Source organism: Sebastes fasciatus, chromosome 2 (genome assembly GCF_043250625.1).
Source record: "Sebastes fasciatus isolate fSebFas1 chromosome 2, fSebFas1.pri, whole genome shotgun sequence".
Taxonomy (NCBI): Eukaryota; Metazoa; Chordata; class Actinopteri; order Perciformes; family Sebastidae; genus Sebastes; species Sebastes fasciatus.
The window spans coordinates 26,630,759-26,646,492 of NC_133796.1; the positions used below are offsets into that span (position 1 = coordinate 26,630,759).

General features: G+C 40.0%; 1 protein-coding gene across 13 annotated transcripts in view; it reads right to left on the reverse strand.

Moving 5' to 3' along the window:
- tjp1a (tight junction protein 1a) overlaps positions 1-15,734 on the reverse strand; it is a 164,441-nt gene that overhangs the window by 111,789 nt on the left and 36,918 nt on the right. The gene's annotated exons all lie outside the window — the stretch shown is intronic.

The window sequence follows — 15,734 nt, forward strand, 5'->3', positions numbered from 1 at the left end:
AACTTAGTAGGAATATTGTCTTTTTCCGAATAAGGGCAAAAACTGAATATTTTGTGCATGTAAAGCATAAAGTTTATGAAATATGGACGTAGTCTCCGCGACGTCACCTATTGGTTTGTGGACTGCCGTTTTGAAGCCTCGAGTTCACCATCTTGGTATTTGGCCGTCGACATGTTGTTTTTTTGCAACCAGAAGTGACACGAGACGTTGGAGCTAATTACAACCGAACGCTGAATAAGATATTTTTAGGCGACCAAAATATTATAATTAACTTTCATGAACTGAAAACACACTGCGAAAGGGTTCTAAGACGAAAACACGTACAACTCTCAGAGTTCTCATAGACTTCTATACAATCATACTTCTTTTTGCAACCAGAGGAGTCGCCCCCTGCTGGCTGTTAGAAAGAATGCAGGTTTAAGACACTTCAGCAGTGGCTCCACTTCTCTGCCCACTGCGATTGACTCGCTTTTGGAGCCAGCCTCAAGTGGCCATTTGAAGAACTGAAGTTTTTGGCACTTCCACGTTGGCTTCATTTCTCAGTACAGGTGGTTGCCGCTTGATGTGAACAGTCAGTGTTCTTTCCAGTTTTTAGCTGGTGAACACAGTGAGTATTTAGCTGCTAAAGAGCCAGATATTAAACTAGTGAGAATTAAAAGGTCATGTGATCTGGCTTCAAATGAATGCTAATGTTGCTCTGTGTCTGCTGGATGCTTTAAAAGGTAACTGGTTGCGAACACCATAACAATGACATAAGAATTTCATGAGGTGATATTATGTCTAGGTTGTGTTAAAAGCTTTTTCCCCCCAAAGTTGCCAAAGAATCTGTCAATGAAGTGCATGTAAATGTATTGTGTGTCACTTGAATGCACCTGTTGCTGTACATTTCAATCAAAGCTTTAATTGATAGTACAAACACATCGGAGACGTCTGTGTGTAAATCTTAAACTGTTGAATGTTTCCGATGTTGTATAGCTTGAGGCACAACATCTTGACGTAACCACATCCATTAAATACCACATGATTCACAATGACCATGTTTTCCCCGAAGAACAATCCACACTGCCAGCAGGCATCGCCGCATATCTGATGGAAAACATAAAGATGCCTGGAGGATCTAAGTGACATAACTTTCCTCTTGCCGTCTTTACTTTTTAAAGGACATCCTCCCCTGTTGGCTGTAGTTGCATTCCAGCATGTGTGAATAATTGGGCTGAATGTCAGCGGGTAGCTTGCAGATGGAGGCTAGGTATGGAGCATCCACTTGTCTTCTATTATTAAGCCACAATGAAGCTGCTTTGCTTCTGCAAATACAGGGAATTTCCAAGGTAACTTAAGTTGAATTGCTGAGGAAAAAAAACATTGTAATTCTGAGCATTTTCAACCTCATGCTTTAAAAAGATGATAAATTACAAAAAACAAAATGGACTAAATCTTAAAGTTCCTCAAAAATGGAAATGCTTTAGATGTAGGTGTGTAACCCTACATACGTGTGGTTTTAAGACTACTAGGGCCAGCAGACAAAAACATATTGTATGTTGAGTGTATGCATAATCAACTTCTACAGCAAACTCAATGCAGCCAGCTGGAGCTGAAACGATCAGTCGATAAATTAGAGGTGTAAGAAAATATCGATACACGAGTATTGCGATATTATGTTGTGCGATACTGTATCGATTCTCCAAAACACTATATTGGTTTTTAATTAACCTTTTAAAAATCCACTATTCTATCTTTCAGGGGTTGTAGCGGGCTCAGTTTTAAAGCTAGAGTGAAGATGCTGGCATCATATGAAACAAGAAAAATAAGGAATCCATTGGTACCAACCATGTCATACTATCTTAACGACAAGGAGGGTAGGCTAAATAACGCTACAAACTTGCGCTAAAGCTAGTCGGGAAGTAGGAGAAATAACACTCTAAAGTTAAGCTATATTTTGGTGAGGAAAAACTGTCATGGCCATTTTTAAAGGGGTCCCTTGACCTCTGACCTCAAGATACGTGAAAGAAGATGGGTTCTATGGGTACCCACGAGTCTCCCCTTTACAGACATGCCCACTTTATGATAATCACATGCAGTTTAAGGCAGTAACCATGCAGTTTTTTGCATGCAGTATAAATGTATTATTTTTGCCTATTCTAAAATGGTCTATTTCTGGTGTGTGCTTTATACTATGACAGTTTTCCTAAAATTAGATAAATAAATTAAAAAAAACACAATATATCGCCTTGCTTACAGAATCGTTACCCCAGTACCATGATACGTATCGCCAGATTCTTGCCAATACACAGCCCTATGATAAATACATTATTAAATCAATGAACCGGAAACTATTTTGATAATCGATTAATCCTTTTCAAGCAAAAATTCAAAACATTTGTAGGTGTCAATTTCTTCAATGTGAGTATTTTATGCTTTTCTCTCTTTTACATTATTATAAATCAAATATCTTTGTCATTTATTTATAGTCAGCTCAGCTCTGCAGTGCACTCATACTTCGTATCATGAAGCTGCTGAAAGAGACTATTTTTTGTTAAGATAAACCTACAGCTTGTCTCTCTGGACATGGAAAAGACTGGATAAAGGCACATGATAAAAGAGATTCAGCCAATCACAACAAGCAACAGCGACATGGCAACGTGACCACGATGGCAGATCACCTTACCGTTGACGTCTGGTAGCAGCCGGGCGACCTTTGGTTAATTCCATAGAACCATACTCAGATATTAGCACTTCAGTCCGAGTTAGCAGTAAAATGAGAACACATGTTCTTATAAATGGATGCTTAGAAGTACACAAGGTGCACAGGTGCACTGGGTCTGGGTTAGTCTCTCCACTGTCCGCTGACAAATCTACTTGCTATAATAATCATGACTGGCATCAGAGTGGCTCCTCTCAAATGCAGGGCTCGCACTTCCAAAACATATATTCATCATTTGGTCATTGTCTTGCAATTTATTCATGACATGCCTTAATGCTAATAGTTTCATATGGTTCCATACAATAATGCTGACTACTCTCAGTTACAGTCCAAAAGTACTACTACTTAATAGTACCTATTATGTAATTAATGCCATTCAGTCTGTCCCTCAATCTGTCCTCTACTGTGACCTGTGCACAATGTCCACACACGTGTGTATTTACCAACAGCCAGGAGACAAACACTGGATCTCAGTCGCTGTAATCCCAGTGTTGCTTTTACAAGAGGATTCCATTCACACATCCAGCAGCAGCTTATGGAGCTCTGTGGCTCAAGGAGGGCACTTTACAACCTGTAGCTCACTCACTAATCCTAGACGAATAAGAAATGAGAATTAGGCGGGTTTTCATCGACTGGTTTGGAGTGAATAAATTTGGCTACAGCGTAGTTTGATCAGAAATTGGCTGTATAGACTACGCTTTACACATGGCTGAAATCCGCCTGTAAACAGAGTAGAAGAAGAAGAGGTCGCGAACCAGAAACAAAACAAGTCGCCTTGGCCATCTAGTCCATGTATGATAGAAAAATGGGGAGAGGTCTTTCGGAATTTTTAGGTTTGTTTTGGGCATTGTTCTTTCATGTCAGTTAGCATGTTGTCTGGACGGAGACGAAGACAAGTATTCGCTCGTTACAGGAATATCCAAAAAGAGGCCGACAGTGGAAACAGCTGATCTATCATGTGAGTTAGATGTTCGCAACTTCAGAATTTATTCGGCAAAGGTGTTTCCATAATCCATTTAGCGCATCAACTATTTATTGACAAAGGCAAAAAAAAACACCTCAAGAGAGTGTAAACACTTCTTTTTACGCAATTCAGGAAGTTTTATTGAATTTTGGTGTTTCCATACAGCTTCTCTTATGCAATACTTCAAAATGTGCATAAAAATATGTAAATGGAAACATGGCTAGTTAGTACAAATGTGATATAATTTGAAGTACACTTTGTGGCATAACTTGCATCAAGAATTTTCCACAATTATGTGACAACATTTTAAACTAATTTACTTGGATCACTCTATTAAGATCAAAACAAAGAGTAACTGATTCAAAATCCCTTTGAAAGAAGCAAAGCTGCGCTGTAAACAAGTACATTTACTTTTTGGCAGATGCCCATACTGCTATTTTTGACTTGACTGCCCTTTGTCCTCTCTTTTTTAATTATATTAGATGCAACACAAACTTGCAATATAATTTGAGCCATGTATGAAAATAGACAGAAACACTGAGTTTTGTTGATGTAAAGTTAAAGATGTAAAGGTCCACGAGCAGTTTAAACATCTGGGTACAAATATTAAAACTATACAGATCACAAGACGGAGCAGAATTATGACTGCTCACTTGCTGCTGACCTAAGAATGATTTATCATCAGCGATACTGAAGGATTTTAGGAAGATATATTGAGCCATGAGGCCAGTGGATTAGACACCGTATGGCTGTCTGCGCAGACAGAAGTTAGTTTCACTTTTCACTGTCTCTGGAGAAATACGGAGACTCACAGACAGGCCGAAGAGCACTCACAATGTGTACCCAAAGTCACCCCTTCAGTACAGCACAAAAATAGAGAAATAACAAGAAACATTAGGCACTGACTGCAGTGAGAGGTGAAGTTTATGAATATTACATGAGATTTGAGCCCAAAATAGAGAATCTCCCTCCTACCCTGGATTTAAGAGGTCATTAGCAAAGCTTTACAGACTGGGACTACCTCATCCCAGCAATGTGTTATTGTGCTAATTGTAGAAAAATGATTAGTCAATTCATTGATTAAGGTATCAGCAGAAAAGTACGTTCTTCAGTAATAATATTGTTAGATAAAAAAGCATAATTGAATAAATTAATTAATTTATCAAAAAATAATAATGAATGAAAAAATGCATTTGTTTCTGTACTACCGCCTAACATCACACCAGAAGAACATCATTAAAAGATTATGAAAGGTAATTTTTGGCTTTGACAAAACAATCTCAACACAGCATCCATTTAGTAGTTGTTCTGGAGTTTTCAATCATATCACATGAACTTCATCAGCAGGTGGAGTTTGCCCAGTTGTCGTACATTTTCCAATTTAATAAAGTAAAAAAGCAAAATAATATATGCTGTATATGTATTCTGTGGTTATGATTCATAATCTGTCACAACACAATAATAATGTGACATAGTGTTGAGATTAGAGGTTTTAAAAATATGATATAAAATATGATAGTATATTATAATACAGACTGTTCTCATACACCGTTCTTAGCTATACTTATGAAAAGTAATGCACTGTAATTCATATATATCCCATGTAATCAATTCGTATGTAATCCAAGTAATTTCAAATGGTCCCCATCTGTAGATTTGCACTTTTTAAGGATACAACACAGTTTTAAAATGTATAGCAAATTATTTTGCGGACCCTCTGACAGAGTGCCACGGACCCCTGGAAGTCCACGGACCCCACCTTGAGAATCACTGCTTTACAGCATATACTTCAGATTAACATTACTGCAAAGCCACAATGTGTTTTTCACAGTTATATTTAACAATTGAGCACATATTTAAATATAAACCAGTGACATACTTTTTGTAGACACTAGTTTAACTGTATGGGTGTTAAGGGGGATAGGGTAGAGGTTGGGGGGCTACCAGCGTACATGTACCTGTTACCTCTGAGTTATTATGTTATGACAGATCTTCAGACGGAGAGCACTTTGCAGAACAATTGGTTCCGCTCAGTGAGGACTACAGGAACAAAAGCAGGTGTGTCTCATCGCCATCCTGACACTTCTACCTAAGCAGCAATGCTTCCAGTCACAGACACAGACAGAGACATGATCCCATCACAGATTGCCTGTCCTCTTCTGCACAGGTGGCTCTAACTAGAGAAGACTGCCATACTTCTCCAACTTCTTTTATATCACGTCTAATAACAATGGACTGTGCTCTGACCAAAATGTTAAACAGAGCTCTGACGGGATGCCTTTTGATCCTGAGATTTGCCTTTGTTCGTATCTTCCAGTTCATCGAGCGACAGTGGTGCATCCAAAATAGCTCCACTGACTTTTCCTCTTTCCATTTATATCCTCAGACCTTTTCAAAGAAGCTTTTACCGTGCCAGTATGTTAGTCATTTGTTTTACTTTCCATATAAACTCACTCTCTAACTAAAGGGCCACTATTGCACAGGTGGGATAAATAAAAGTTAGAACAAAAAGACAAAAAAAGCAGGAAAGAAAGGAGACAAAGCATGAAGGACCACGGTGCTGAGAGGCAGAGGTGGAAGAAAAGGGGCCGAAAGACAAAAGGAGAAAGACTATGATGCAAAGGGACAAAGGACAGAGGGACACTGTCAGCGTATGGCTCAGAGGTCATCCTGACTGCTTCGTAATGCCTGACTGTTCAGCTGGAAGTGATGGCAGCCGATGAACATGCATCATTCTGCTCACGGGCCCCCCTCCTACTTCAGGGGACAAGTGGTGACAAGAGGTGCATGACACATCCTTCTTTATCAAGATAACCTCACTGACCCTCCCTAACAGAAGAATGAAACCAATGACTAATGTACTGGCCAGCTAATAACATCCTTGAAAACATCAGAGAAAGGAGAAAGAGAAGAAAACAACATATCAAAGCTTTTTATTTACTGGTTGTAGTCTGTAAGCTCTTTGAAAGCCACCTGCGCAGACGAGGATGCCGCTGAAAATCTGTGGTGAGATCAAGACTCTGATTAGGCCAGACAGGCCTGACAGATGGGCAGACCAGATTAGGCATATAGACATGTATCAAACAACGCGGGACAACGCGCGTGTCCGAGTGCTGTCTGACCCCTGTGGAGAGGAGGGCAACAAGCAGGTCGATGGCTTTCAAAAAGCAAGGCTGCTCCCTCCCATGTGTGCACAACAGACATCATTAAAACTCAATGAGTGAGCAGCAGAGATCTGCTGTGAAGACATGTTGGGCTAAAGGTGGAGAGTAGATGCTACCCTTCCTACTGTTTACCACATACTACACCATCCCACCAAACATAAGCATGTTTTATACATTTCACTTGGGGAACTGTCCATTAACAGGAGAGGCAAGTTCTAAAAGATATCTAACTATGAAGCAATTCTCTGTCTTTCCGTATGTCCTTCGTGGATCTCGAGAACCCCCTCATGCGATCGACTTCACACTTGGTGGGTGTATTGCTTAGGACCCAAGGGAGTGCGGTGTCAAATGTGGTGTAATTTGACCAAATGGAGGCACTATGTTCATGATTTTTTCTTTTTTTAATTCTTTACAATGGGAGTGTTGCGTATTTTCACTATGCTACAAACGCCGGCAGCACAACAAGGCAATGAGCGTCTATTCTGCTCTGAACGCTGCACATATGGTGTTTTTTCTGGTCGCCAAGAGTTGAAAATTTTTCAATTATTGGGTAAAACGCTGTTTCTCGCCACTGTCACTTTTTACCCAGCCGTCCAATCACAATGGAGGAGGGGCGGGACAAATACCACAAATAAGGACTGTCACATCCTACATGTAGGCTACAAGTGCTGAACAACAACAATGGAGGAGAAGTTAGTACACATATCTCACCATGTGCTTCAGCCTTCCCTTCATCCAGAGCAAGTACTCTACCTTGTGCCAACATTTTTACTTTGGCAGATATTCCGTATCATAGCAACCAGATGCAAACTAAACGTCTCAGCTGAAATAAACACTGTGCCTCATTGCCCTACTGTGTTCAGCATTTAAGAATAAATGAGTATTTAAATAGTTTTAAAACTGTCATCTTTATCATTTAAAAAGCAACAATCTACATAATAATAGCCTAAAAATAAAGCTTGTTTATACAGTACTAAAATCAGGATTAATGAAAAAACAAAAAGGCGATAATATCGCATATTGCGCTGTTGAGCCAATCATTGTCAAATCAAATGCATTCAGGGGGACGGCCCTACGCTATAACAAGGAGCTTTACATTTTGGCTTTTTAACTTTTTAACCATAAGTCTCAGAACCAACATTTTCCTGGAATTTATGGGTCCAGACAAATCCATCCATATAAACCATGTCCCATTTGCATCTAGAGGGATTTTCTGCCATTTTGGATTGTGTCCAAATCAGATTTTTTTCTACTCCTTTGACACATTTTGAGCAATCGTCACCAAATTTGGTGCATCTCTCGACTGAGCTAGAAAAAAATACATTTTGGGATTTTTGTTCCCTACAGTTCTGCTGTAGCTGGCCCTCAAAGTAGCTCAAATGCTGTGGGCAGGGCATATATTACAAAAAATGTCATCTCTCCTAAATGCTTTGTGCTATTGTGACCACATTTGGTGGAAACATGTAGATATGCTGTCTGAGTAACACATTTGGTGCCATTTGGCCAATAGGTAGCGCTGTATCACGCAGCAACATCTAACTATAAAGTAAGGAATCTCTGTCTTTATATACAGTATCTATACAGTATATATATATGTATATATATATATGCCACGCTGTGCTCATGTTACCACAGTTTTACAAGCATGTAGGAGAACTACGGAGGTCTTCAGGTAACATAAAAGTGTGAAAGGCTCTCTCTAGAGCTAGTGTGCAGAGGCAGTGCTACTGTAGAAACATGACGGAGCAACATGGCAGCCTCAGTAAAGAAAAACACAACAATTCTTAGTTTCAGGTGATTATACACTAAAGAAAACATAGTTATGAATATTCTATTCCACTTCTGCTAATAGATCCCCCGAAATCTTACACACTGTTCCTTTAAGTCAATATTAAATCATGGTCAGCAATAATATGCGATATGTAGTTAATGGGCTTAAACTTTTAGGTATCCTATCCCAGTGTGGTTTGCAACACTGTGTAGTCATACATTATTTGACTGGTTAGTCAATTTCAATGTTATTGGAATAGACGACATAATAAATAAAAAAAAGGGATAATCACTAAGTGTGCTTCAGACTTACGGTATCAGACACTTTTTGTGTTCCAGACAGTCTCTACTACACTACAGTATAATGCTATTACATCATATTAGGAAAATGAAATGCCTCAATTATGTAACATTAGAAAATATGAATGTTGCCACAGCCAGACAGATATAAGTCTGCCAAGCAGAGGGAAAGAAGGAAGAGAATAAATCGAGATCTCTGTCAAACAATAGTGGATCCCCTCTGCTGTGTCCTTCTCTATTTGTGGGACAGCAGTGATGGATTCCATCTTGTCAGCCCCCTGTGAGCCATCGTGACAGTCGAGAGTCACCAGAGGCCGAGAACGTGTGACTCACAGATTCTAAAAGTCGTTGCTGCTCGGCGTCTGACTCTGACTGGAGACGATGAGTCTCTGATAGGCCTCTGTTACCATCACAGCCGCCAACAGGCTCTTTAAGCAGCCATTACCAGACACTTCGTTAGGCTCACCATTACGTTAATCAAGACCTGCACTGTGTGAGAGCTGCAGTCAGACTCAAGGAGGACGCAGCTGCAGAGTCACATTTACACCGAACCGTAACAGAAAGGTACAATTAGTTCAATTTGGTACACACCTTATCAACCAAATATGGCTCGATGGCATTTCAAATACCTCAATGCCAGTGACAATAAAATACTTGAGTTTTGGTAACAACTAGAGATGTCAAAGTTAACGCCATAATAACGCATTAATGCAAATTTGTTTTAACGCCACTAATTTCTTAAACGCATTATCACATCTTGTGATTTTTAGGTTGTAGCGGGCTCAGTTTTAAAGCTAGAGTGAAGATACTGGCATCAAATGAGACTACAAACCAACCACGTCATACTAGCTTGTCGCAAAGGAAGTTAAATAACCCTCCCAACGTGTGCTAAATTTTGGCGAGAAAAAACTGTCATGGCCATTTTCAAAGGGGTCCTTTGACCTCTGACCTCAAGATGAATGTAAATGGATTCTATGAGTACCCACGAGTCTCCCCTTTACAGACATGCCCACTTTATGATAATCACATACAGTTTGGAGCAAGTCATAGTCAAGTCGGCACACTGACACACTGACAGCTGTTGTTGCCTGTTGGGCTGCAGTTTGCCATGTTATGATTGGAGCATAGTTTTATGCTAAATGTAGTACCTGTGAGGGTTTCTGGACAAATTTGTCATTGTTTTGTGTTGTTAATTTATTACCAGTAATAAATATATACACATATTTGCATAAAGCAAGCATATTTGCCCAGTCCTATGTTGATAAGAGTCATCTTGAAACTGATATCAACTAAAGGTCCAAACCCACAGACCAGGCCTATTCAATTGCTTTTTTAGAAGGGCCAGATTTGAAGTGCCAAGGGGCCTGACATTTGCATTTCCGTGTCTTATCTGTGAAGCTAGGAATTTAAATGTGAAAACAATATACCTATTTTAATCTTAGTTGGTTGTTGTTTTAATAAACACAATGTTGCATTTAACATCTTTTTTATTCATATTGACTCTCCTAAATTCCCTCTGCTTAAACAGCCTGAGTTAAAACTCTTTAACAAAATAATATTTCTGTGCTAAACAAGACATATCTAATGAATGGGCTAATTAATTACTATTAATAAAACAATGTAAACCCCCATAAACTTAGAATATAAGCAGGTTACTTAAATAAAATCACAATTATATTGCTTTAACAGTCCTTAGCTGCGTCAATAGCATGAGTGGTAACATTGATGAATGGGAATAAACTCTCTTATTGGAACACACATTTGTCTTTTTTAGAGGGGGCAGGGGGTCTTTAGGGGGAGATAGCAGGTCAGCAGTTAATTAACTAATCAAACACATTTATACTACATGCAAAAAAACTGCATGTGATTATCATAAAGTGGGCATTTCCTTAAAGGGGAGACTCGTGGGTACCCATAGAACCCATTTTCATTCACATATCTTGGGGTCAGAGGTCAAGGGACCCTTTTGAAAATGGCCATGACAGTTTTTCCGTCACCAAAATGTAGCTTAACTTTAGAGTGTTATTTATCCTACTTCCCGACTAGCTTTAAGACCGAGCTCGCTACAGCCTCTTAAAGACAGTAATGTCGGCCGGGATCGGGTTTCAGGGGGAAATACTTTTTTCATATTTATAAATGATCAAAGGGCCGGATTGAGGTCATTAAAGGGACGGATTCGGCCCACGGGCCGCCAATTGAATAGGCCTGCCATAGACAAACAAACACACAGATACACTCACACTGGCACAGACACCCAAAAACCTACACTCAGACACACACCCACACCGACAAACACGTAAACACACAGGAAGCTCGGAGAGCGGGTGGGGGTAAGGGGGTGAGCCACGAGTCAATAAACCCTGTGTAATCTGTTCCCTTTAGTGGCATAAACCATCTGAGAGGAGATTACAACCGTTCTGCCAAAGTAAGAACATGCGAGTTCCTAATGGACAGAAACACTGAATACAAAAACAAACACATGTGTGCACCTTCGCAGATACTCTATAAAGAACTGTGGAGAGAGTAGTGTGTTCAGAGACTGCCATGAAGTCAGGACTCGTGTTTTTTAACATCAGACTCCATGACTTTGATACAAAAAGGCTTTTTTTTACTCCAGGGAGAGCGAGAGATACTGAGAGTAAAGGAGAAAAATACTGTATTTCTGCATGTTTTTCAGAAAAGTACTGATTATCATGACAGGCCCACCCTGGACTTCGGCTCCTGCTGAGGTAACTAATGCGCGGCATTGTCAGTTTGTGTGAGGTTACGCATCACGGCCTCCATGAGTGGAGCTGGAAGAGTGGAGGGGGTAGGACAGGAGTTGTTGAATGTGTGTGTTCCTCTGAAAAGCTGGGAGGGAGGACGTGTGGACGGGCAAATCGGAGGGCAGAAGGGCTGCTGCATGTGTGTGTGTTGGGGGGAAGAAGGGACGCTGACTTTATGCATCATTAAGCAGGTGGACTGAGAACACCAGGCGGAGCTGTCACTGTGGACTGTCACTGGGAGCAGAGTAGACATCTGGCACACAATACAGGACCATACACCCACATTAGGAAGAGCTGCGACCAGTTTAAACACACGTCACCTGGCTAATTATTATTTATGGATTATCTTAAACTAATTACAGTGCTGTGGTTACTACAGACCACTGTGTGCTTTGTATAATAACAATGTGTTTTATGCAGTGTAATGAGGTCATATACTGTAGAGCCTTCTGTTTGTTGTTATTAAGTGCCTTAATTTGACTAAGACCAGAAGAAAACAATGCGGTGTGGCTGAAACAAAACGGAAATTGGTGAGTTTTCAAAGATAATGTGGCGGATTTACAATAAAACCATACTGGTCACTGCTCCTCCAGCACTGGCTAATAACACCTTGGTCTAAGGATGCATGTTTTCACTAATGCCCAACCGATTTATCAGATATTGGCCTATCACAGATATACACATTTTTACAGAATATAATGAATTCAAAGCTGTTTGAGTAATGTATAAATTTACAGACAATTACAAACATAAGCCACCATGTTCTGAACAGACACATTACATTACAAACACTAACACTAAAAAAGTGACACTAAAAAGTGACATTTGTAGTTTGTAACATTAAACAACAAACGTAACAAAGCACTTAGTCCAACACTCGGGACTAGGCAGTAGGGGTGTAAATCACCAGTTTCATCACGACACGATATTATGTCATTCTTTGGACTATGATACGATACTTACCGATATCACAAAGTCTGAATTAATACAATTTTAATTTGATTCAATTCGGGGGCCTGTGATTGATATGAGACGATATCATATGACTATTTAACACAATCAGTTAAATTCACATCTCACAAAAAACAACTCAAATATGACGAGACAATTTTATTACTGAGCTCTTCCAAACATTTAAATGAAAAGCTTCTTCTTCTTTTTAATAAAAAGAATAAAAATAGACCTCCTGTTGCTGGAGGTCTGGTTGCTGGTCAATGCTGGTGAGCGGCTTGTCAGTGAAATGAGAATAGCTGGTCCATCTTAAAGATCAGCCCACCTTAAGTGAGCATGAGCTGAAGTTGTTGTTGCTAACTTTGGGGCTAACCCCCTTCATTTTAACCAGCAGGTAGCAAGACACAAGTACTTGGCTTGGGTAAACTGTAACTTACACACACTGCACTGTTAAACAGACGTGTCATGGTAAATCAAAATAAAGGCGTGTCTTAAAGATGATATGTTTTCACTTTGCATCGATGATATTGGATCGTTGATCGTTCAATCGATACATCGATCCAGATCGATGTATCGATTGAATGATGAACAGACGGTGGTGCGGAGTCAAGCGCTGTCTTCACGGTAAGTTGCTAACTAGTTTGTGAAATACATTGCTGGAATTGAAAGTTAATAAACAATGACTCTATCATTTCCCCTTTTCAATATAACTCTAATATCATCCTGGCCCTGACAACCGTCATGTGACCCATGCTCAGGCCTGCCGTGTGTCTTGCTCGTGCTCCGACTGCGCACAGGTCGCATATTATGCCTGACTTCAATCAACATACTGACTGCGCCACAAGGGGAATAAATACTCTGGATCACTGCTACACGGCATTCAAAAAAAGCCACTCTCTGAATGACCTCCCTAAATACACAAGATTGTTGTTGTCTTTCATAATATTCAAATATATCTCTTAATAACTAAATCATAATAGCAATGCAAACGTTAAATGCAGTTTGATGTAAATGCTACAGTTACTGCAGGTGATCTACCTGTATGGTACTTGTACTGACTAATTACATCTTGAAAGCAGCTGGTCAGGATAAGCACTTGACACCTTCTGGCTTTATCGAGCTTAGAAATATGGCAGAGGTGGTTCTCAAGTTTATGTACAGAAACCACTAATTATCATTGGGCATGCATCATCACCCATAAATAAAATGCTAAATACACAAACATGTCACATTTCAAATGCATCTCACGCAGTGAAGTGTTTATTGAGCTGCTCTTAAAACATGATGGATGGATGGAAGTAGATTTTTAATCAAGGGGGTCGAGTGTTTTGGAAGATCATAAAACCATCTGGCGCGCAACCTCCTCCTCATCTATAATAAGTGACGTCTCCATTCTGTCTCCTTGTTTTGTTTAAGAATCAAGTATGCTGTCTCCGTTTGTGTTTTTTGTTGCTATAAAAACATTACCTGAATGTACCTGACTAAGTTCTAAATCCTCTTGCTCCTGCAGTCATTGCTGTAACTCAACAGCCAAAGCTTCATGTCCATCACGTCTCTCAACTCAATGGCTGAAAGGACCACCAGTTGCAGAAAGTAAACTGGCATTTGCATCCAATTAATTTCAACAACTTTAGAGAACAAGTCACATGAACTTACAGCGGTGCACTAGAGCACTTATTCAACAGTCTCTCAATAACATACTCATCTTATCTTATCATGTATAAAGGTATAAACTGCTCAGTCTGGTTTCTTTTGATTTTGATTCTGTGCCAAAAAGGTCAAAGCATGGACTGTATATAAGAAATGGACATAGTCACTGTGATGTCACCCATTGGTTTGTGGAAGCCTCGAGTTGGGCATTTTGACCGCTGCCATCTCGGAATTTGGCCGTCGCCATGTTGTTTTTTTGCAACCAGAAGTGACACGAGAGGGTGGAGCTCAGCACAACTGAACGCTGAATGAGACATTTTCAGGCAACCAAAAAGGTTAAAATTAACTTTCATGAACTGTAAACACACTGTGAAAGGGACATGGACAACACCCAGACCAGACAACGCCGTGGTAATGACCTGTCAATCACAAGGTAGCCACGCCCTAAAGCATCCCCTGCTTTATGGTCTATTTGACTCTAAATGGGACCATAATTTACTAAATGAACATCACGCTGTATTAAAGAAGACTTGAAACTAGCGATTGAGACCATAAACTCATGTTTGCAATGTTTACTGAGGTAATAAACCAAGTGAGAAGTAGGCTCATTTTCTCAAGAATGCAAGTTTAAGGCACTTCTGCATCGGCTTCACTTCTCAGACCCGGAGGTTGCCCAATGGTCAAAGAGTACCTGATGCAAAGCAGTGCATTGAAAAAAATGCATGTTTATGATTAACAATGGCGGGGAAAAAACTGTTTTCCTGGGCATAGGCTGTTATACAAAATGGACAACCCAATATCACCCAATATCCGCCTGTCCACCAGAGGATAGCGTGTCAGTGTCACATTTTCCCTCGCAGAGTTGTGAATATTACACATGTACTAACGCGCAGTACCAGCAGGGGGCAACAAAACCACTCAGTTAGGTTTAGGCAATAAAAGCACTTAGTTAGGTAAAAATAAGTACGTAAACTAAGTAAAATAAGTACAGAAATAACATAACATCACAAAGGAAAACACGTCACAAACGTCACCACAACGTAGCAATGGTCTGTTATACAGTACATAGCAATGGTCTGCTATAAAGAAATAACAGACCGTAGAACGCTGTGATTGACCAATCAGAATACAAAGCCGTGTAATAAACGGCACTAACATAACTTGCAAAACAAAACACTAGTCTCGAACACCACTCTCCTGGTTGAAAGTCCTGTTTGTTGGACCCATCCACCTCACCTCCGGCCCGCCATAAGTGGTCTTTCTCCCCTTTTATTCTACATCATTACATTGCGGTCAGTACAGACTGCATGGCATGAAAATGACACGCCTAAAGCACGTAAGGCGTTCTTATTACAAGCTTTTGCTTTGCGTATTATCGTGTCATTCACACGCCTTTCTGTGTGACCGGGCAAAAATGGAGGGATAGATGGGTGTATGAATGGATAGAGCTAAAATCAATAAAGTCCCTC